Genomic DNA, 23894 nt, shown 5'->3' with positions numbered 1-23894 from the left:
CAGAAAAGAGGATGTGTCATCAGATGTCACCTCTCGGGGTGCCTCTGTTGCTGTCTGTCTGTCGCTCTGCCCCTCCCTAGGTCTCTGCCCCTCCCTGCAAATCAGTTCTACCTTCCTTTCACTCCTCAGAGTTTTATTTCTGTGGCTCGAATTCTGATTTAGTACCAGAGGAAGACAACAACAGCTCTATTACCAGGTCCCCTGCTCCTCTCCAATGTGCCCCAGACAGGTATTCGGCGACCAGAGGAGAGCCGAGCTGGGCTTTGATCACACTCTGCCTCTGCATCCGCGGAGCTTGCTGGGCCATGCAGATGTCTTCTGCAAGTGAGCTAAGGCCTTGGAGAAGATCCCTCGGGGGCCATTTGAGACGTAGCTCACAGTGGCCTTCAACATTTTTATTTAAGCTGTGGAGTCATTTTCTGGAAAATAAAATATCACTGACAACCTCACTATGTGAAATGGATAGTGTGCTCTTATTGTACCGGGGCGGGAAGAGGCTAGAGGAGGCCTGAAGTTAGCTTATTGAGCCCTCCACCTCCCAGGACCCTGAGGCCACTGAGCAGAGGCCCTTGTGCAGCCCTGCTCCCAGATGCACCGTGACTGTGATGTCCTGGAGGAATAAGTGCCCTCCTTCCATTCACACAAAGGTTCCCTACAGGCTAGCAAAGGCTATGGCCAGTCCCTGGAAGGCATGCCGTTTCTACCAGGATCCTGAAATCCCAGGTTCTCAAATAGGGTCCTACATTTTCACCAAGGAGCTGCACACTTTCCCAGTGTATATGTGACTATTCGTCACCAGCATGTGCACGGGACTATTTTGTTGTGTGATTTTTACATATACTTTCCAGGGTGTTTATGACCAGGGTGCAATTTTAGAAATGACAGCTTTGGTAGCAAGGTCCTGACCATTCCAGAGAAGGATTTTGGCAAAAAATAGTAGTTGCTAATTATTTACTCTTCCTCTTTTTGCCAGATCAGGTGGCAGAAGAGGTGAGTTATTGTCTTACTATCTTATCTTCCCCAGTATTTCATTTCCCAATACTGCAGACAGTGGAGGCGTTTTGGACCTAAGAACCAGTGTTTTGGAAGATGGCATTTACCCTACAATGGCCGTGCCCAAGGTAAACTCTGGGCTTTGGGCTGCATGGCCCCAATCCAGAGAACAGAGGGACTATTCCTGGCTCCTTCCTGAGCTGCTCTAACATCCTGCCCAACTGAGCGCAGTTATGCTTCATTTACGAGAAGAGGCAGCGTTAGCTCCTAGCTCATGTGGTGTTAAATAGAGGTGAGATGTAACCCTTTTTTTCTAACAGCACAAAATTCCTTCCTGAAGAGTCACCTTGAAGAGAGATGGTTTCTTGTGCAGAATTGCAGTCTGGGCAGTTAAGTCAGAGAACTCTGAGCTTATATGCTGTGTGTTTTCATTGACTGACTCTGGCTTTTTGGAGAATTACATTTCCTCTCTGTTATTGTTAATTGATGAAGTCTCACAACTTCACTAGGGAACAAACTTATGCTGACAAGAGCTGTGTGAGTGAACGGTGCCATGCAGACTTCCTTAGATATAAATGAGTGTGGTGGGAGCCTCGTGGGGGCTCTCAGGAGCCTAAACATAATAAATAAACAACGCCAATAGGATTAGTCGCTGTCTTGCATTCTCACCCATTCCTTTTTGTGCCTTCAGAGTCCGTAGTAAGTCACTGGTCTGTTTAACTGCATTTCCTCTGCTGAATAATCGGCTAATTGATTTATTACAGGCGTGGCCTCTCTGCTTTCTATTCCTTAGCATCCTGCAGTGAGCTTTGTTACCTTCTTGGCCCTGTTTATTGCATCCCCATCGTGCAAGAAACAGGAAATTTGGCACTAAGCAGATGGGAAAAAATGCATTGTATAGATATCAAAGCGTAGTGGTTAAATGTTGTTCTCTTCTGAGGGGGATGGCTCCCAAGACCCTGGTGCTTTTTGAAATATGCTCTAACTAACCTATTTTTCCATGTGAACAAAGGGCTCAGTGGATGAAGGTTATTTTCAAGTAGCCCTCAAGGTTAAAGTGGGTTGCTCTTCCAGATGGTTTCTATCTAATTCTTTGGATTATGATACTGAACTACCCTGTGATCAGGACTCCTAGGGCCAAGAATAACAAGAAGTGGAAGCCAGCTACAGTGAGGGCTGCTGCTCTCTGGGCAGGCAGAGATTTAAGGGTCAAGGCCAGACCATATGGTCTATCAAGGCCCTGCTGCCTTAACCCCAGGAAATGCAAATCAACTCACAGAACCGCTCATCATCCCTGCTTCCTATTGTGTCAGTCACTGGGCCCCCTGAGTCCCCCCTTCTCCAATTCTTTCTTGCACTAATTTTTGCCACAGGCTTCATTCTGCAGTTGCCGGTTCAATTCCAGCTGCCCGTGCTTCCAGTAGGCTCCTCAGAAACGTGTTTCTAATGGCCACAGAGTGGAATGGGACAATGAGGAGCAGAGGACTCCTTGGCTTAGCGGCTCCAGGGGGAGGTAGTTTTTTTTAGCCTAACCTGAAAGCAGGTGACTTAAACACCTGTGACTTAGCCACCTGGTAGGAAAATTAGGTGGGAAATTAGTTCTCCCATGAAAGGCTTATTATTTCTGTGTGCTTGGCAAGGAAGTAAACCCAGCGAAGTTGGGAAGAGACCATTTGAGAAAGTCAAAATGTATCTCAGTATCTGTTTCTTGTTTTTCCTCCATCTCTCGCTTTTTCCCTCCCTCCGTGTCTTTGCTCCTCTCTCCCTTCCTCCCCTCTGTCCTTCCTTCCTTATTCTGGTGGCAATTGCTCCAGCACAAAACTAACTAACTAACTTCAAATATTTGCTATCTTTTCAGCAAGGATATAACAAAACTAAATACACTCAACAAAAACACAAGTTCCATGAGAGCAGGAATTCGTGTCTGTTTGGTAGTGCAGTATCCCCAGCATTTAAGACAAGTGTTTGGGACCCAGTAAGTGTTCAACAAGTTATTTGTTCACTTCTGAATAATTATGTGATATTTGATAATAAAAGCTGAAATTCTGATTTTTTTTCTTTCCTCTAATAGTACCTCCCTATATGAAATCTGAAGGATCTTGCTTCAGAATCATTTAACACTGGCTGTCATTTCCTTACCTTCCCCAGAGTCACACTCAGCACACACCCCCCAGGGTGCAGAGCGTTCCTTCCAGTCTTCTCCCCACGATGCCTGTGTGAACATCTTCAAAACTGCATTGGAAGAGATGCTGTTGTGTTGCCATGTGCAAGGTCTCAATGGACTGGAATCTTGTAAATGCCTATAACCTGTATTCCACTCACTTTCTTTCACTGTAGATCATGAGGAAATGAGACGTAAGTTGTGTTTGTCTCTACCACAGAGATAAAAGAAGAGGGGTCCAGTGCTTCGACCTTTAAGCATCGAAGTCAGCTTTGGTGTGGGCGCGCCGAGTCTCCCACATGCGTGTCTGTGGCTTCCTTCCACCTCGCCTTTACATGCGGAGGATTTACATTCCTTGGTTATGCTACTGGACTGGCCTACCCAAAGGCAGCGTCTACTTTGAGGGTACGGGCAGATATTGAAAAGAGAATTCCATCTCACTCATTGCTTTTGTTTTTTACAATGGGCAGCTGTGTGTGAGCTATGGGAGGGTGCAGCAGCCTGGTGTTGAGGAAGGTACTTCGTCTTGTTGAGTGAGTGTGGTTCTGGAGTTCAGAGACCCCTTACTGAGGCTCCAGTCACAAAGTCTTTTTTGTGGGGATGTCTGGATGCTTTTCTCTATTAAAACTACTCAGCATATGAGGCAGGAGAATGGCTTGAACCTGGAAGGCAGAACTTGCAGTGAGCCAAGATCGTGCCACTGCACTCCAGCCTGGGCAACAGAGCGAGACTCCGTCTCAAAAACAAAAAACAAAAAACAAAAAAATACAAAAAAAAAACTACTCAGCATAGTTATCACTTCTTTCAGTGTAGACCCTAATAACACAATTGGCAAACCCAATTTCCCCACAACCCCTTTCCCATTCCCAGTGGTGCAGCAGTAACCACAAACCCCCTCAGCAGCGCAGCCTCCTCACCTCACAGAGCACTTACAGAGCTGACCTAAAGAGCAATTTCAGTCAGGAATGGAGAGGCTCAATTGTTCATAAACCTGACATTTATTACTTGGAGATTCTTGCTCTACAGTACAAGCTGCTCTTTACGATTTTATCAAATAAAGTGCTCCTTTCATCTGTGTCCCACTTTCTCCTCCTGCTTCTTCCCACCACCCACTGCTTTCACCTACCTGTGGGCTTGGCGAGGGGCAGCAATGTAAGATTTAAGGAACTTCACCTGGGGAGCCTGGGTCTCCTTGCTGGGGGCCTGGCTGGCACTCAGAGCAAAAGGTGTATGCTTCGTTTTCCTTCTTTTATTCAAGCAGCAATGAGTGTGAAAGGAGATAGACAGTGGCGTTGTTTCCTCCTTTAAATGCCTTACCTTCTCTTGGACATTTTCTAGGTCACCAGGTCAGAGTAACACTGAGAGTAAATCTATCACAAGCATTCGGAGACTGAATGGTTTGCAAATGATAGCTACACACATTAATTGTTTCCCAGTTTAAAGAATGAGAGCACTCAGTGTAGATATATGTATTATTTTAATGGACAGTACCCCAAATTGTAGAAGTCTCAATGCTTCCCATGTTGCTTTAATTGAGCTCATATTTTGGAGGATGGATAGTTCAGTGGTCTGGAGGCAGGGGGAGGAGTTAAATGAATCACTTCATGTCCTACATATCAGTTGATAGTGTCATGTAGAGATCGAGGGAATGGGGACAAGCCATTCACCAATTCTGAATCATAGATGGTCTTTTGGATGGTTGTAGAATCTAAACTGGGCAGGGTGGAGCTGTAGGGAACTGGGAATAGTCTAAAATCAGAACAATAAATAGAAGCCCTTTAAGCGTCTCCAATAGAATGAGCAGGTACCTTGTTACAAGAAAAAGCTGAGTACACTGGTGTTTCAAAAGCAGCCATGGAGAAGACTTGTAAATATATCACAGCGTGTACGTGTACCTTTGTTTGAATTCTGACACTGGGTCAACACCATCTCTTTGAGATTGCGTCTGCTGACTGGAAACTGGTGTCTCCTTGAATAGACAATATTCTGACGGTATCACTCTTGATTTCTACTTTGAATTTCTTTAAAGTCGAGCATGAGGGTGAAGGTTCCTAACGTGAACCAATCTGAGAATAAAATATTTCTAGACTCTATGATTTCTCCTCATCCCTACTAGGTTTTTCCCCCATATTTAATTCAACTGCAGGAGGGGTTTTTTTTTCCAAGCTATTTTATTGAATATTTCTAAAATATTCTACTTACTTTTCATAGAAACAACAATTCTCTTTTTACACTCAGATTGTATCAATTTGTGAGGGTTTTAGGTAAATTATGTAATTAAGTGAACAAGTACACCTGGTAAGCACAGATTTTTTGGAAATGATGCAGCTGACTCTTGGTAAGCATATGGCTCAACTAGTAAATGCATGAGCACCTGGGTAAGCCAGAGGGAGCAAATGGCATAGACTGGGAATTCAGCACACTATGGAAGTCAGTCCCCATGACTGCCAGAGAGTGGAGAAGGCTGGGTAACGAAGTATGTTGGCTAAATGGAAGTTCAGCAGGAATTAGTGGAGAACTTTTGGTGCCGGCTTCAGGTGGACTCATGGTTTCTGAATTTCTGTGCTAATATTAGTTATTGACCTCAAAGAAATCCCATAACCTCTCAGAGCTTCAGTTTACTCATGTGTAAAATAAGGCTATTACTAACTAACGCACGTGAGCATGCATATACACACGTGTGCACGCACACACACACACCACCCAGGGCTCCTTAATGAAGGTCGAATAAACTAATATGTTTGGTTGCTCTTATAACTGTAAATAGTTTACATACATAAACTCCTTTTTAACTTTTTACCTTCAAATAATTTCACACTTATAGAAAAATTTCCAGAATAGTACAAAAGCACTCACTAACCCCCTAAAAGATTTGCCTACTGTTAACATTTTGTCACATTTGTTTTATCATCATTTCTAGGAATGGATAGATGGGTAGATAGATAGATAAACATAGATAATGTACATATCGGTATGAATCAATATTTTTCTGACCATTTCAGATATAGCTGCAAACATCATAGCCCTTTTCTCCAACACTTCAATGTGTTTATCTTAAGAACAAGATATTCTCTTACAATTATAAAAGTTAGGACATTTAATGTTTATACAACATTATCATACAATATGTAGTTATTATTCAGAATTTTCCATTTTTCCCAGTAATATCTTTTATAATATTTTTCTTCCATCTTGGATCTGGTACAAGATCACAAAATGCATCTAGTTGTCATTTTTTTTAATGGTTTTAGCCTTCTTCTGTCAAGGTATTGTCCCTGCCAAGGTCTGAAATGTTTGTATACCCCAAAATATATACTAAAATCCTCATCCTCAATGTGAGGGGTTAGGAGGTGGAGGCTTTGGGAGGTGATCAGGTCATGAGGGTGGACAATTGATGATGGGGTTAGTGCCCTTATAAAAGGGGCTCAAGAGAGACTTCTGCCCCTTCTACTATGTGAGGTTCCAGGAAAAGAGTTTGTCTGATATGTCCTGGACTCAGGTTATACATTTATGGGCAGGAATACCACACACATGAAAGTTCATGGTAGGAGGGCATGCTGTTGGCATGTCTCATTATTGGTGATGCTAACAATGATCACTTGGTTAAGGAAGTATCTGCCAGGATTCTTCACTTTAATGTTACCATTTTTCTGAGATTAGAAGTAATTGCTGGTAAGATATTTTGAGACTATGTAAATAACTTTCATTCATTGAATTTCTGTGTAGCAGCCTTTGATAATTCTCACCTGAGCTGGTTGTCACTGGTATGGATGCATGATGCTGACTTTTTTCCCCTGATGCCATCATTCCTTATATAGTTATTAGTTGACATATTTCTGTAAGGAAGAACTTTCCCCTTTACAACATTTATTTAGTTTTTTTTTTAATTATAAGCATGGGACCATGACATTTTATTCTATTCAATAGATTATAATCAACTTATGTTGTTTTGATTTCATTTGTCCTAGATTTGGCCAGTTAGTGTCCCATCAAGCTGGCCTTGTGCTATTTTGATGCGTGCTCATTAATTTTGCACATTTTCTTTCTCTCTGGCATGACATAACATTTTAGACTCACTTCTGCTTTCTCTTTCCAGCCCTGAAGTCAAGCCTGTCTCCAAGAAAACCTAGTTCTCTTGAGTAGTGGATGGTATTTAGGAACCAAGATCAAGGTGCTGGCTGTTTTCAATACTGCTAGGGCATCATTGTCTCTAGAAAGCAGAAATAGGGAGACATAAGATTTTGTTCAAATCTCTTTCTGGGATATTTTCCTTCTTTTACCTTCCTGCCATCACCATCACACTCATATTCCTCATTGATGAAAAAGATTGTTATAGATTTGGACTCTGCTTCTAACTAAGCTTAGAAAGATAATCAACTCCAGTGTTCTTGTTCTTCTGAGAGCTAAGAAGAAAAGATTGTCCTCAGGGCTAAATTCAGGAGCAAACAGGTAAGAATCTGCTCATATCAGGAATTAAGAGATGGAAATAACAGGAAGCCCTGCCATCGGTATTTACATGGAGAGCCACTGTAGATTCTCATGCCTCATAGTTGATAATGTCACAGGTCCAGAAATCTCTCATTAAAGTTCCAAAGTTCCTGGGAGAACTTCTCCTTTAGGGAATGTTTCAGATAATAAAACTATTATTATTAGATTTTAATGCTTGTAATTATGTTACAGATTGTACTCTCTGACGACTTCTTGTTTACTTGTTAGTCACATTAGCCCTCCTCTTGAAGCCCTGTGGCAACTAAGAACAGAAACAAGAATGTGGATGAGGTCAAAGCCCAGTAAGGACTTTACTACCCTGAAACCCGGGGCCCTAGAGCCATACAGTCTTGTCAGATGCATCTTAGGCCTCCTGCCACCACCATCATCCTATCTAGATCCTGTGGCCTTTCTTGGGGAGAGGCTGGGTCAGCAAAACGAACGCTAGCTCCCTTCTGAGGGGAGGAATGTGTCTTACCCAATCAAATGCAAGGGGGAAATCAAAGAGGCTTTGAGGACAGTGTCAGAGGCAGGCATGAGGCTCTGCCTGAGCTATGCCGGCTGTGCACAAGCCCTGGTAGAGCAATGAAACAGGTTACCTTGCTAGAATGTGAATTTTGCAGAGCACAGGGAAAATACCAGATCACATTTGAGCTTAATTGTCCTTACATGGAGCCTGAGGAATGGCAGACTCTTACTAGTCAGCAAAGCCACTTCCCCTGCATTGGAGAGGAGTGAATGAGAGGCTGAAAGAGCTAACAGATGTGCTCATCCAATCTGGCTTTCTTCCGCTCAGTGGAACAGAGGTCCTCCATGGAAACACAGGGAGGAGTGAGAAAATACTTCTGTCTCCTAAATTCTTACTACGTGCTGGCTTTTATGATGAGGGATTTACATGCATTATCTAGTTTCATTCTCATGATAACCTTATAAAGTAGGTAGTGGTATCAACATGTTACAAGTGGGGAACCTGATTCCTGGAGGTTAAGCCATATCCCACAGCTCATACATGGAAAATAATGTCTAAAACCAGGTCTTCTCTCTGCAGTCATGCAGTTAGTCACCAGTTTCCGGGAATGCCACCAATCTTAGGGAAGATTACTTCCCCAGCAGGTAGGGTGAGTAGGCCCATGAGGAAAGGCTCATAGGCTGTGCATGCACTTGTTGGGTTGGGCGGTGAGCAGCAATGGTGGGGTGGGAGGAAAGATGAACACAAAATCTCACCCCACTCTACACTTCCACTTTCTGGCCAGCCCTGAGCCACAGGCATCTTAGTGCTAACTCCTCATTTCAAAGCTTATGACCACAGCAGAGCTGGTAATAGGCATTTCTTTGATTTTCTAATTATTTTCCTTTTTCCTCTTTGGAACATCTCTGTGCTGGGAGATCAGTGCCTCCTGCTAATCAGCTACCCAGCAGCTTAAAGAACATCTCAACATACTCACTTAAATTTCCATAAGGTGACTGGCATAATGCCTTTGAGGCCTAGAGGGAGCCCTGGTAGTCGTCAGGCAAAGCAAGACTTCTGAGGCCAGAAAGGGGTTGCCTTCATATTCACAAGTTGATTTATTTATCATTGAGTTCTAGTGTTTGTGAGCAAAATGAGTTCTCTTTGTGGTAAGATGAGAAATGAAAGAGGGAGGGGAAGGCATGGCCCAGCAGGAGCCAGTGAGACAGCAGCTTAGCGTGGCCACTTTCCTAGGAATGACAGCTCCTGTGCTTAGCTAGGCAGGGCTGCATGAACAACACCAAGGGCACTCTCCAGGGCTCTGCCACACGGAAACCTGGGACATTCCAGCAGCACCGTGTCTGTCTACGTTCTTTTTTCCCCCTCTTATTCTGTATTAATCAGTAGCTCCTTTCAGATGTTTACAACCCATTACATCAGATGTACTCATTCTATGCATCATTAATAGTATCTCCCTAAAGATGACCTCAGATAGCTCTTCCTGGACTTCTCACTTAAAAGAACATTTTGATTATGAGAAGCCACAACGCATAGTGGAAAGACCATCACTTTTCAAATTAGGCAAATGTGGGTGCAATCTTAACTCCCCCACTTACTAGCTGTGAACCTCAAGAAATTGTCCCAATTGTTCGGGATCTCAAATTCCTCCTGTAATATATTAATATGTATAATTAGTACTATTACTAAAATGAAAATAGTATTGAGTAGATTAAATGATTTAATCAATGTAAAGGTCTTGAATAATGGGGGACTGGCAAGATGGCCGAATAGAAACAGCTTCGGTCTGCAGCTCCCAGCAAGACCAACACAGAACACAGGTCATTTCTGCATTTCCAACTGAGGTACCCAGTTCATCTCATTGGGACTGCTTAGACAGTGGATGCAGCCCATGGAGGGCGAGCAGAAGCAGGGTGGGGTGTCACCTCACCCAGGAAGCACAAGGGTTCAGGAAACTCCCTCCCCTAGCCAAGGGAAGCCGTGAGGGACTGTGACATGAAGGACAGTGCTATCTGGCCCAGATACTACACTTTTCCCATGGTCTTTGCAACCCATGGACCAGGAGATTCTTTCAGATGCCTACACCACCAGGGCCCTGGGTTTCAAGCACAAAACTGGGTGGCTATTTGGGCAGACACCGAGCTAGCTGCAGGTGTATTTTTTTGTACCCCAGTGGCACGTGGAACACCAGTGAGACAGAACCTGTCACTCCTCTGGAAAGGGGGCTGAAGCCAGGAAGCCGAGTGGGCTTGCTCAATGGATCCCACCCCCATGGAGCCCAAAAAGCTAAGATTCACTGGGTTGAAATTCTCGCTGCCAGGACAGTACTCTGAAGTTGACCTGGGACTCTCGAGCTTGGTGAGGGGATAGGCGTCCACCATTACTGAGGCTTGAATAGGTGGTTTTCCCCTCACAGTGTAAACAAAGCCACCAGGAAGTTCGAACTTGGTGTGGAACCCACTGCAATGCGGCAAAGCTGCTGTAGCCAGACTGCCTCTCTAGATTCCTCCTCTCTGGGCATGGCATCTCTGAAAGAAAGGCAGCAGCCCCAGTCAGGGGTTTACAGATAAAACTCCCATCTCCCTGGGACAGAGCACCTGGGGGAAGGGGCAGCTATGGGTGCAGCTTCAGCAGACTTAAGCATTCCTGCCTTCCAGGTCTGAAGAGAGCAGCGGATCTCCCAGCACAGGGCTCAGGCTCTGCTAAGGGACACACTGCCTCCTCAAGTGGGTCCCTGACCCCCATGCCTCCTGTCTGGGAGACAACTCCCAGCAGGGGTCGAAAGATACGTCATACAGGAAAGCTCCAGCTGGCATCTTGGCAGGTGCCCCTTTGGGATGAAGCTTCCAGAGGAAGGAGCAGGCAGCAATCTTCGCTGTTCTGCAGCTCCCGCTGATGATACCCAAGGAAACAGGGTCTGGAGTGGACCTCCAGCAAACTCCAGCAGACCTGCAGAAGAGAGGCCTGACTGTTAGAAGGAGAACTAACAAACAGAAAGCGATAGCATCAACATCAACAAAAAAGACGCCCACGCAAACACCCATCCAAAGGTCACCAACAGCAAAGACCAGAGGTAGCTAAATCCATGAAGATGAGGAAAAACCAGTGCAAAAAGACTGAAAATTCCAAAAACCAGAATGCCTCTTCTCCTCCAAAGGACCACAACTCCTCACCAGCAATGGAACAAAACTGGACGGAGAATGAGTTTGATGAATTGACAGAAGTAGGCTTCAGAAGGTGGGTAATAACAAACTCCTCTGAGCTAAAGGAGCATGTTCTAACCTAACGCAAGGAAGCTAAGAACCTTGATAAAAGGTTATGGGAACTGCTAACTAGAATAACCAGTTAAGAGAAGAAGATAAATGATGTGATGGAGCCGAAAAACACAGTACGAGAACTTCGTGAAGCATACACAAGTATCGATAGCTGAATTGATCAAGCGAAAGAAAAGATATCAGAGACCAAAGATCAACTTAATGAAATAAAGCATTAAGACAAGATTAGAGAAAAAAGAATAAAAAGGAATGAACAAAGCCTCCAAGAAATAAGGGACTACGTGAAAACACTAAACCTACGTTTGATAGGTGTATCTGAAAGTGACGGGGAAAATGGAACCAAGTTGGAAAACACACTTCATGATATTATCCAGTAGAACTTCCTCAACCTAGCAAGACAGGCCAACATTCAAATTAAGGAAATACAGAGAACACCACAAAGATACTTCTTGAGAAGAGTAACCCTAAGACACATAATCACCAGATTTACCAAGGTTGAAATGAAAAAAAAAAAGAAAATGTTAAGGGCAGCCAGAGAGAAAGGCCAGGTTACTCACAAAGGGAAGCCCATCAAACTAACAGTAGATCTCTCTGGAGAAACCCTACAAGCCAGAAAAGAGTGGGGGCCAATATTCAACATTCTTAAAGAAAAGAATTTTTAACCCAGAATTTCATATCCCGCCAAACTAAGCTTCATAAGCAAAGGACAAATAAAATCCTTTACAGACAAGCAAATGCTGAGGGATTTTGTCACCGCCAGGCCTGCCTTACAAGAGCTCCTGAAGGAAGCACTAAATATAGAAAGGAAAAACCGGTACCAGCCACTGCACAAACATACCAAAATATAAAGGCCATTGATACTATGAAGAAACTGCATCAACTAATGGTCAAAATAACCAGTTAGCATCATAATGACAGGATCAAATTCACACATAACAATATTAATCTTAAATGTAAACAGGCTAAATGCCCCAATTAAAAGACACAGACTGGCAAATTGGATAGAGTCAAGACCCATCAGTGTGCTGTATTCAGGAGACTCATCTCACGTGCAAAGACACACATAGGCTCAAAATATAGGGATGGAGGAATATTGCCAAGAAAATGAAAAGAAAAAAAAAAAAAGCAGAGGTTGCAATCCTAGTCTCTGATAAAAAAGACTTTAAACCAACAAAGATAAAAAAAAAACAAAGAAGGGCATTACGTAATGGTAAAGGGATCAATGCAACAAGAAGAACTAACTATCCTAAATATATATGCACCCAATACAGGAGCACTCAAATTAATAAAGCGAGTTCTTAGAGACCTCCAAAGAGACTCAGACTCGCACACAATAAGAGGGGGAGACTTTAACACTCCACTGTCAATATTAGACAGATCAATGAGACAGAAAATTAACAAAAATATTCAGGACTTGAACTCAACTCTGGACTAAGTGGACCTCATAGACATCTACAGAACTCTCTACCCCAAATCAACAGAATATACATTCTTCTCAGCACCACATAGCACTTGTTCTAAAATTCACCTCATAATTGGAAGTAAAACACTCCTCAGCAAATGCAAAAGGATGGAAATCATAATCAACAGTCTCTCAGACCACAGTGCAATCAAATTAGAACTCAGGACTAAGAAACTGACTCAAAACTGCACAACTACATAGAAACTGAACAACCTGCTCCTGAATGACTACTGGGGAGATAAAAAAAATTAAGGAAGAAATAAATAAGTTCTTTGAAACCAATGAGAACAAAGACACAACATACCAGAATCTCTGGGACACAGCTAAAGCAGTGTTTAGAGGGAAATTTATAGCATTAAATTCCCACATAAGAAGGAAGGAAAGATCTAAAATTGGCACCCTCATATCGCAATTAAAAGAACTAGGGAAGCAAGAGCAAACAAATTCCAACGCTAGCAGAAGGCAAGAAATGACTAAGATCAGAGTAGAACTGAAGAAGACAGAGACACGAAAAACCCTTCAAAAAATCAATGAATCCAGGCGCTGCCTTTTAGAAAAGATTAACAAAATAGATTGCTAGCCAGACTAATAAGGAAGAAAAGAGAGAAGAATCAAAAAGACAATAAAAAATGATAAAGGGGATATCACCACTGATCCCAAAGAAACACAAACTACCATCAGAGAATATTATAAACACCTCTACACAAATAAACTAGAAAATCTAGAAAAAATGGATAAATTCCTGGACACATACACCCTCCCAAGACTAAACCCAGAAGTAGTCAAATCCCTGAATACGCCAATAACAAGTTCTGAAATTGAGGCAATAATTAATAGCCTACTAACCAAAAAAAGCCCAGGACCAGACAGATTATGAGCCAAATTCTACCAGAGGTGCAAAGAGGAGCTGGTACAATTCCTTCTAAAACTATTCCAAACAATAGAAAAAGAGAGACTCCTCCCTAACTCATTTTATGAGGCCAGCATCATCCTGATACCCAAACCTGGCAGAAACGCAACAAAAAAAGAAAATTTCAGGCCAATATTCCTGATGAACATCGATGCGAAAATCCTCAATAAAATATTGGCAAACTGAATCCAGCAGCACATCAAAAAGCTTACCCACCATGATCAAGTTGGATTCATCCCTGGTATGCAAGGCTGGCTCAACATACACAAATCAATGTAATCCATCACACAAATGCAACCAATGACAAAACCACATGATTATTTCAATAGGTGCAGAAAAGGCCTTCGACAAAATTCAACCCCCTTTCATGCTAAAAACACTCAATAAATTAGGTATTGATGGAGTGTATCTCAAAATAATAAAAGCTGTTTATGACAAACCCACAGCCAATATCATACTGAATGGGCAAAAGATGGAAACGTTCCCTTTGAAAACTGGAACAAGACAAGGATGCCCTCTCTCATCACTCCTATTTAACACAGTATTGGAAATTCTGGCCAGGGCAATCAGGCAAGAGCAAGAAATAAAGAGTATTCAAATAGGAAGGGAAGAAGTCAAAATGTCTCCATTTGCAGATGACATGATTGTGTATTTAGAAAACACCATCGTTTAAGCCCCAAAACTCCTTAAGCTGATAAGCAACTTCAGCAAAGTCTCAAGATACAAAATCAATGTGCAAAAACCACAAGCATTCCTATACACCGATAATAGACAAACAGAGAGCCAAATCATGAGTGAACTCCCATTCACAATAGCTACAAAGAGAATAAAATACCTAGGAATCCAACTTACAGGGGATGTGAAGGACCTCTTCAGGAAGAACTACAAACCACTGCTCAAGGAAATAAGAGAGGACACAAACGGAAAATCATTCCATGCTCATGGATAGGAAGAATCAATATTGTGAAAACAGCCATACTGCCCAAAGTAATTTATAGATTCAATACTATTCTCCTTAAGCTACCATTTACTTTCTTCACAGAATTAGAAAAAACTACTTTAAATTTCATATGGAACCAAAAAAGAGCCTGTATAGCCAAGACAATCCTAAGCAAAAAGAACAAAGTTGGAGGCATCACGTTACCTGACTTCAAACTATACTAGAAGGCTACAGTAACCAAAATAGCATGGTACTTGTACCAAAACAGATATACAGACCAATGGAACAGAACAGAACAGAGCCCTCAGAAATAACACCACACAGCCATAACCATCTGATTTTGACAAACCTGACAACAACAAGCAATGGGGAAAGGATTCCCTATTTAATAAATGGTGTTGGGAAAACTGGCTAGCCATATGCAGAAAATTGAAACTGGACCCCTTCTTTACACCTTATACAAAGATTAACTCAAGATGAATTAAAGACTCAAATGTAAGAACTAAAACCATAAAAAAACCTAGAGGAAAAACTAGGCAATACCATTCAGGACATAGGCATGGACAAAGACTTCATGACTAAAACACCAAAAGCAATGGCAACAAAAGCCAAAATTGACAAATGGAATCTAATTAAACTAAAGAGCTTCTGCACAGCAAAAGAAACTATCATCAGAGTGAAGAGGCAACCTACAGAATGGGAGAAAATTTTTGCAATCTATTCATCTGACAACAGGCTAATATCCAGAATCTACAAGGAACTTAAACAATTTTACAAGAAAAAAACAACCCCATCAAAAAGTGGGCAAAGGATATGAACAGACACTTCTCAAAAGAAGACATTTATGCGGCTAACAAACATATGAAAAAAAGCTCATCATCACTGGTCATTAGAGAAACGCAAATCAAAACCACAATGAGATACCATCTCATACCAGTTAGAATGGCAATCATTAAAAAATCAGGAAACAACTGATGCTGGAGAGGATGTGGAGAAATAGGAACGCTTTTACAATGTTGGTAGGACTGTAAATTAGTTCAACCATTGTGGAAGGCAGTGTGGTGATTCCTCAAGGATCTAGAACCAGAAGTACTATTTGACCCAGCAATCCCATTACTGGGTATATACCCAAAGGATTATATATCTTTCTACTCTAAAGACACATGCACACGTATGTTTATTGCAGCACTGTTCACAATAGCAAAGAGTTGGAACCAACCCAAATGCCCATCAATGATAGACTGGATAAAGAACATGTGGCACATATGCACCATAGAATACTATGTAGCTATAAAAAAGGATGAGTTCATGTCCTTTGGAGGGACATGGATGAAGCTGGAAACCATTATTCTCAGCAAACTAACACAGGAACAGAAAACCAAACACCGCATGTTCTCACTCATAAGTGGGAGCTGAACAATGAGAACATATGGGCACAGGGAGGGGAACATCACACATCAGGGCCTGTCAGGGGGTGAGGAGCAAGGGTAGGAATAGCATTAGGAGAAATACCCAATGTAGATGACGGGTTGATGGGTGCAGCAAACCACCATGGCACATGTTTACCTATGTAACAAACCTGCACGTTCTGCACACGTATCCCAGAACTTAAAGTATAATAAAAAAAGAAAAAGAAAAAAGAAGACCTTGAACAGGTTCTGGTTCTTAGTAGGGCATTCTATAAATTATATTCGAGTTAATTAACATAGAAGTTACTTAGCCAATTTCCAATATTTTGGAGCCTCATTTTGGAGGTATAGTTTTGATTTCTACATGAGCCATAAATATGTTTATCATTGTATTTCTCATGCTACCAAACACAATATTATATGCATGAAACACAATAAACAGGTTACGAAGTAAATGAGTTACTCTTTTAGGAGCTCTCCTTAGTGCTAAATGTTAACACAGTTGCACCTAGGAGCAACATGGCAATGATGTTGATGATGATGATTTTGACAATGTATTATGAAAGGAAATGTATGCCTGATAATTTACATGCTCATTGTATGTCTCTCTTTGTCTTTGCTGCCAAGAAACCCTGTTACCTTAGCATTCAGAAATACCATCTCTTAATTCCACGTCTTCAGTTATTTCTCATCTTCTAATCACTTCTCCCTTGGTGCCCCTCTAATGATTCTACTCAGAGTGTTTTAGTATTGGGATCATCACTAGCGTCTGAGTATTTCAAGAACTCGGGAAGAAGGTACACCCTCTTGTAGGCATATACATGAAATTAGTACTCTTATAACATGCATTTAATTGACTTATACAACTCATGATTGAACTGCACAGCCGTCACCACCCTGGTCAGGAGGTCATGAGTTGAGTTTGGAGCACAGCAACTGACTGCAAGTAGGCTGCCCCTAGCAGGGTTTCCTACAGCCCATTTCTATGATCCCAAGGACAGAGTAGACAGGGGACATGGTGTTTCCTGCATTTTCCTAGCAGCTGGACAGACTTCCTTTTGCAAGCTAAGCTGTCAGCCACTTGCCGTGTGGCACACCTGTTCCAAGGCCACATCACTCTTGTTAAGGGATGGTGTGCTCCTCACCAGCATTAGCCACACTCTGGAGATGTGTAGAAAAACTGTAACTCAGTAACATATACCTGTGTTGTTGCTTTATTGGTGGTTGTGGCTTTATTTTGACTGTAAAGGACTTATAAAATGGTGACACATTAATGACCAACTGTGTGAGCTATAGCAAAGCAAGTAACCATTCCATACCTCAGTTTACCTAACTAAAAATATGAGCAGACTTTGACTATATATGGTTCTTATTACAGAAATGAATCCATGAACCACACAAATTATTTGTTCACTTAGAATATATTAAGGTCATAATTTTATAGGTAAAACATAGCCCGAATGGCTTTGCCTGCAACTACTCTTTTAAAGACATCTTTTATGTAAGAAATATAGCAACCACGTGCAATATATGGTTCTTGATAGGATCCAAGTTTGAATAAATCAGGTGTAAAATATATGTTTGAAAAAACTGGAGAAATTTGAGTATCTGTCAGCTGAGTATTGGGTGATGTAAAGGAATGTTTGTTGATTATATTAAGCATGAGGACCATATTGTGTTTCTGTAGAAACATATATAATTTGTAAAGGTATATATTAAATATTTATGAAAGAAATGTCATAGTGAGTGTAATTAACTTTAAAATGTTTCAGGAAAAAAGATGAAGCAAATATGGCAAAATATTAGCAATTGCTCAATCTACATGAAGATACATGAGTCTTTCTTATATTTAGGTTGAACCATAGGAAATTGTCAATATTAGACCATTTTGACCTAAAAACGGTAGTTTTCTATGGTTCAATCTTACACTGATTTCAAATTTTCTGTATATTTGGGTTTTTAATTACAAATTTTCTAAACATACATTTGTCTGTGAGGAAACTTTCAAATACACATTAGTGTGGTACAAAGCTTGTCAAGGCTTGGTCTTCAGCCCCATTTCTTCAGCAGATTTCTTTCCCTGCCATGCATCCCACCCCTAGAACACTGTGGATGAAGCTTTAGTTGAACTTCCTTATTCTGAACTGCTTGATTTCCAGAAACTAGCCAAGTCATTTCCAATGTCTTTGCTTGAGGTCTTCCTTTCACCCAGCACATCACCCTTTCTTGCATCACTCTGACAGCCACTGACAATCCAAACTCAGCTCATGGTCACATTAATTTTGAAGCCATTTCTGAGCCTGCCCCTCTCCTAGTCACTTACTCTGTGGTCCCCCATCACCTCTTATCCTCTTTCTCAGGAGAATCTCCCAGTTCTCATTATGTGACATGGTGCCTACTTCTTTAGGCTGTTTCTTTGTGATGGAATGTATTAGTCTGTTTTCATTCTGCTGATAAAGATGTATCTGAGACTGGGAAATTAAAAAAAAAAGATGTTTAATTGGACTTACAGTTCCATGTGGCTGGGAAGCCTCACAATCATGGCGGAATGAAAGTAAGAGCAAGTCACATCTTAGATAGATGGCAGCAAGCAAAGAGAGAGAGAGCTTGTGCAGGGGAACTCCTCTTTTTAAAACCACCAGATCTTGTGAGACTTATTCATTATCATGAGAACAGCACAGGAAAGACTCACCCCCATGATTCAATAAACTCCCATAGGGTCCCTCCCACAACACATCGGAATACAAGATGAGATTTGGGTGGGGACACAGCCAAACCACATCATGGAGTAAGTCGCTTAAATACAAGAGCAATAGCTTATTAGTCTTTGTGGCTTCTGAAACACCTCTTACTGTTGGAGGCTGATGCTGAAGGGCTGACTTTCTACCTGCTCTGTGACCTGCAGCTGCACCCTGCTGGCTTCCCTTCCCTTAGTGGAGCTGACACTCTCAGCCCAGGCACAGTAGACCTTGATGGATGCCTGCTGGTTGAATGCATATGCAGAAGTTAGTTGTAACTCTGACTAGGTCTTCTTTCCACTTACAACTTAACATGTCTCTTTCTTTGCCTGCTAGGAGATAAAATTAAAGTTGATGTGCATGATGGTAACAGATCCCAGGAAGAGAGAGGTAAATGCAAAACCAAAGACACCTAGGAGCTAAAGGATCATTTTCCCCCATTGTGCCTGTAATATATTTTGGTTCAGTGGAAATAATCTTGATGGGTTGGTGGTTAAACAATAGATTATTTGAGTCCTCTTTCCAGTTTCACTTCCTCCAGAAGAAGTTTTCACTGATCTTACCACCTGAAATGACCTCTTCCTCAACTGAGACTCATAGTTGCTATGTATACCCATCACTGCACTATGTAGATTGACAGGCAGATATGTATATGCAAATCTATTATCTGTCTGTCTACCTATTATCTATCTGTCTATGTATGTGCAATAATGGGTACACATCTATCTAGATTTAGATTTAGATCCAGATATGTATGCATGTAGGTATGTAGCCAGCTAGCTGGCTAACTAGCTAAACAGTACTTGCATACAATGGACACTAAATTTATATTTGTCAAAATAAAGGAAGACAATTATATTTTCATCAGCACTCTCCTAGTGTATTGTTCTTGGACTTTGCATCTCTCATAATTCAGGAATACATTATGAAAATGAATCAGAATGAGGGAGATACACTTCAAATTAAATGAATTAAATTATGATTTAATTGCTCACTGGGATAAGTGCTCTGAAATGGAAGTACAGAGTGCTGGGAGAATGTATCACTAAGATAGACTGGGAGCCAGGAAGGAGTGTGGCCTCTGTGAGTGCTGTCAAAAAGTCAGAGAGGGAGGGGGAGTAGTGAATGGAGGGCTGGTGGGGCCAGAGTGCAAAGCCTCCTGAGGAAGGTGACCGTGGAATTTATCACACAAACTCATCTCCTATCAACTATACTGAATTTGGGTGCTATAAATTATTACACCAAAAAAAAATTCAAGAGTGGATGTAAAGAGCCAGTAAGGCAGCTATTGTGGTAATCCAGGAAGGATAAGATTAGTGGCTATGATTACAGTAGTGGAGATGGGAATGAAGAAGTGGACAAATTGTTTAGAAGGTGGACTCAACAAGAGCCAACTGAGAGACCTAAAATTCCTCAGGCGCTTATCAGGAAGGAGGCCTGTCTTTTATCTATCATCTATCTATCCTTCAATCTATCTTCTCCCAGTTAAAGCTGTAATTGTGGCACCAATTCTAAAAGCTATGCCAGTAAAAGGAGAAAGAGGAGAAAAGGCCATCCAAACTTATAGTGAAACTAATTAAAAAAAATTGAGTAGGTTGGGAGGTAAATTCTTTGTAAGGATTTGGATGGCATGCTAACAAATCTTTTACTCAAGGCTCTAGAGGATCAACTTCTACAGATTCTTTATTTTCTCTGGATTTTAGTGGGGGATTTTCCTTATGATTCAGTTCTATGGCAGTGAATTGCATTTCTCTCCAAGGCTCCTCAACAAACAATTTACAGTGTAAATATATTTGTTGGCATGCAAATCACTCTGCATTATGAGTCTTGATTAATATTATAATGTGTTGATGAAAGCCTGTAAGTGGTTCCTGGAACTAAGGTTTCAGACAAAGATGTGCTGTTTGGGTGCAGAATGTTTGTTGAATATTAGATTAGGTTTTTTGTTTTGCTTCTCTCTCTCTCTTTTAATTTTTTTTTTTTTTATTTTAAGGAGATGCTTGGTGTGAAGTGGCAACAAACTTCAAAACACACAATTAATTAGCACAACCAATCTATCATCCAAACTGCACAAAAACATTCCTCCCCATGCACATATCATGCTTGATCACACCCAAGCCTGCTTTTGTGTCTGTGGGTCCTTTGGTTCAGCTATTTAGCATCTTGTTTGTTGCCAACATCCTGTCTCTAGAGAAGCATTGTTCCGTAGTATCGCGTGCCTTTTAAATACTGTGTGTGCATGTGGGTTGATTAGACCATGTGTCTAATTCCCAATCTGCCCACTGAAATGCAGAGATAGTGTTACTGGGCTTTGCTTTTGTGAAGACTGGTTTCTCCTCATTAACAGTTATAAGCACATGTGCTGAGAAACAGAAATGGTGGACTCTCCACCTTGAGCAATTCAAGTATTGACTGGCACTTTTCTTTCACACACATAGCCTGAATAAACAGCAATTCAATGGAGGTCTCATAGATGCAGAAAATAAGCTGTGATTATGAGCATAGGGCTTTGGATGCCGACGGAACTTGGTTGAATTCCAGTTCTGCCACTCAATAGCTCCCTGACCTTGGCCAAGTTCTCTGAATTTCAGTTTCCTCATTTGGAAAATGGGGCTAATAATTCCTATTTCTTGAAATTGGAGTGAAGATTACATGAGATCACTGATGTAAAATGCTTTCCTGGACTAAAAACAACAACAAAAAGTGCTAAGTAAATGCAGACTCTTATCATTTGCAGATCCTCTGCCTCTGGTCCACCAATACAAAGACAATGAATTTAGCATTTGACTGAAATCTCCTCAAGGTTTGTGGATTTTATCTAGTGGTCTCTAAGCACTTATAATCATGTTTTCTGACTCTCAGCCACGTTGCAGCACCCTGCTGTAGGTGGATCTGGGGCTGGTGGCAGTGTTTAGAGAGACTTAGAAGCATTCAGAGCATCCCAGGAGCAGAGTCTCACCACCGCTGGAGGAGTGGACACCCAGGGCAGGCAAGGAGTAAACCGAAAATACAGCCAGAGGCCACAAAGAATAAAATAAGGAGACACAGAATGATGGAAGATAGAGGAACTATGTTTGGTAAAGAAAGGGACAGTGGAGGTTGGATTTTGACCCAAATGAGACACTTAGCCATGATCAGCTTTTGTTCTTGATCTTGAACAAACCTGTTCTTGTTCTGGTTTGTTCATGATCACATTTTGAAGAGATACCACTTGATAATATTTTATCCTCTATCCTCCAAAAACTCGTGAGTTGCTGTAGCCTCTGGGTAGATTATGTTACCCATAAAATTGATGTAGATTATCCATTCAGAAACATAGAAAATATACCCTGTTAATACCCAGAAGGCAGACCTGGAATGCCTTTGGTGGAAGGGTGGGGTAAATACCATTGCACTCCAGCCTGGGTGACAGAGTAAGACTCTGTCTCAAAAAAAAAAAAAAAAAAAGGTTTTCTTTACAAAGAATGTTCTGTATTGCCAAGGCAAGTATTTGTCAGTAGGTCAGGATTTTTGTTTCAGTAGGTTATCATCTCTTATTTTCTTTTTTCATTAAAATATTGTATGTGGATTTGTACAGAATATTCAAATCCATTGCTAGACAAATAGTTATGTATGCATAAGCAAAACTCAATAAAATGATCTTCAGATCTCCTATCTTTCCTGTCTCTCCTCGTTCTTGTCTTGCTGCTAGTTTGCTAAGAATGTGGTTGCCATCAAAAGAGAGTGTGCACACACCCTTGCCACCACACCGACCAAGCCAAGTATGTTTCCTTCCTTTATTTGGAATGGACAGCTGCCTTGGTTTGTATAGACTGAGCCTCCACCTGTGCTCTGGATCCTGTTTCCTGCCTCCTGTGGTTGTCCCTTCCTACTTCCTCAGCTGTCTTTTTCTATTGGACTATTTCTATCAGCAGACACACACATGCTAATGGCTTTATATTATATAATTTACATCCAAATTCCAGCACATTGGTGGTTAAGTTTTCAATATATACATTTTAGAAAATATACGTATTTAGTCCATGACACATATCTATTATTTTACCAAAATTCCCTTAACAATGACACTAATGACTTCTACCATAATACATTCAATGGTTAGGCTGGTCTTGAACCCCTGACCTCAGGTGATCTGCCCACCTTGGCCTGCCAAAGTGCTGGGGCAAAACCCTGTCTTTACTAAAAATACAAAAATTAGCCGGGCATGGTGGCAGGCACCTGTAATCCCAGCTACTCGGGAGGCTGAGGCAGGAGAATCACTTGAACCCTGGAGGCAGAGGTTACAGTGAGCTGAGATCGCGCCACGGCACTCCAGCCTGGGCAAGAGTGAGACTCTGTCTCCACAGAAAAATAAATAAATAAATACAAATAAATAAAAAATAAACAAATAAATTCAATGGTTAAAGTAGGTTTCACTATCCTTCTTAAAAACTATTTCTTCACTTGGACCCAGGGGCATCTACCACAGTCCCTGCATTTTTCCCTAATATTTTTATTTCGCTGAATTCTCATCGTCCAATACCTAAATATCGGATTTCTCAGAGCTCAGTTCTGAATCTCTTAGTTCTCTGTCTTAACTGTCCCCCTAGGTGGTCTCATCCAGCTTCAGGATATTTTAATACCATCCGTATGCTGAGGACAACCACAAATATACATTTAGTCCTGAACAATCTCCTGAAGTCCAAACTTGTGCATTCAACTGCCTACATGACATCTCTGTTTGAATGTCTAACAGGTTTTCCAAACTTAACTTGTCAAAAACTAACCTCCAGGGTCTCTAGATTGTCATACCTCTACCACCCACTCAAACACCCTGCCAACCTGCTCCTCCTTCAGTCTTTGCTATCGTCTTGGATGACAAGTTCATTCTTCTTGTTGCTTAGGCCAAAATTCCTAGTTTTATCTTTGACTTTCCTTTTATATCTTACAGCCTGTCGTAGTTTGTTCCTGCTACTGTAAAAAAGTACCATAGCCTGAGTGGCTAATAAAACAATAAGAACTTATTTCTCACAGCCCTGGAAGCTGGAAGTCCACTATCAGGGTGCCAGCATA

The 23894-nt window shown here is 41.4% G+C and overlaps 1 protein-coding gene across 1 annotated transcript in view; it reads left to right on the top strand.

The window, feature by feature from the left end:
* OPCML (opioid binding protein/cell adhesion molecule like) overlaps positions 1-23894 on the top strand; it is a 1125121-nt gene that overhangs the window by 772529 nt on the left and 328698 nt on the right.

Source organism: Pongo abelii, chromosome 9, assembly GCF_028885655.2.
Source record: "Pongo abelii isolate AG06213 chromosome 9, NHGRI_mPonAbe1-v2.0_pri, whole genome shotgun sequence".
Taxonomy (NCBI): Eukaryota; Metazoa; Chordata; class Mammalia; order Primates; family Hominidae; genus Pongo; species Pongo abelii.
This window is presented reverse-complemented; position numbering and strand designations above follow the sequence as displayed.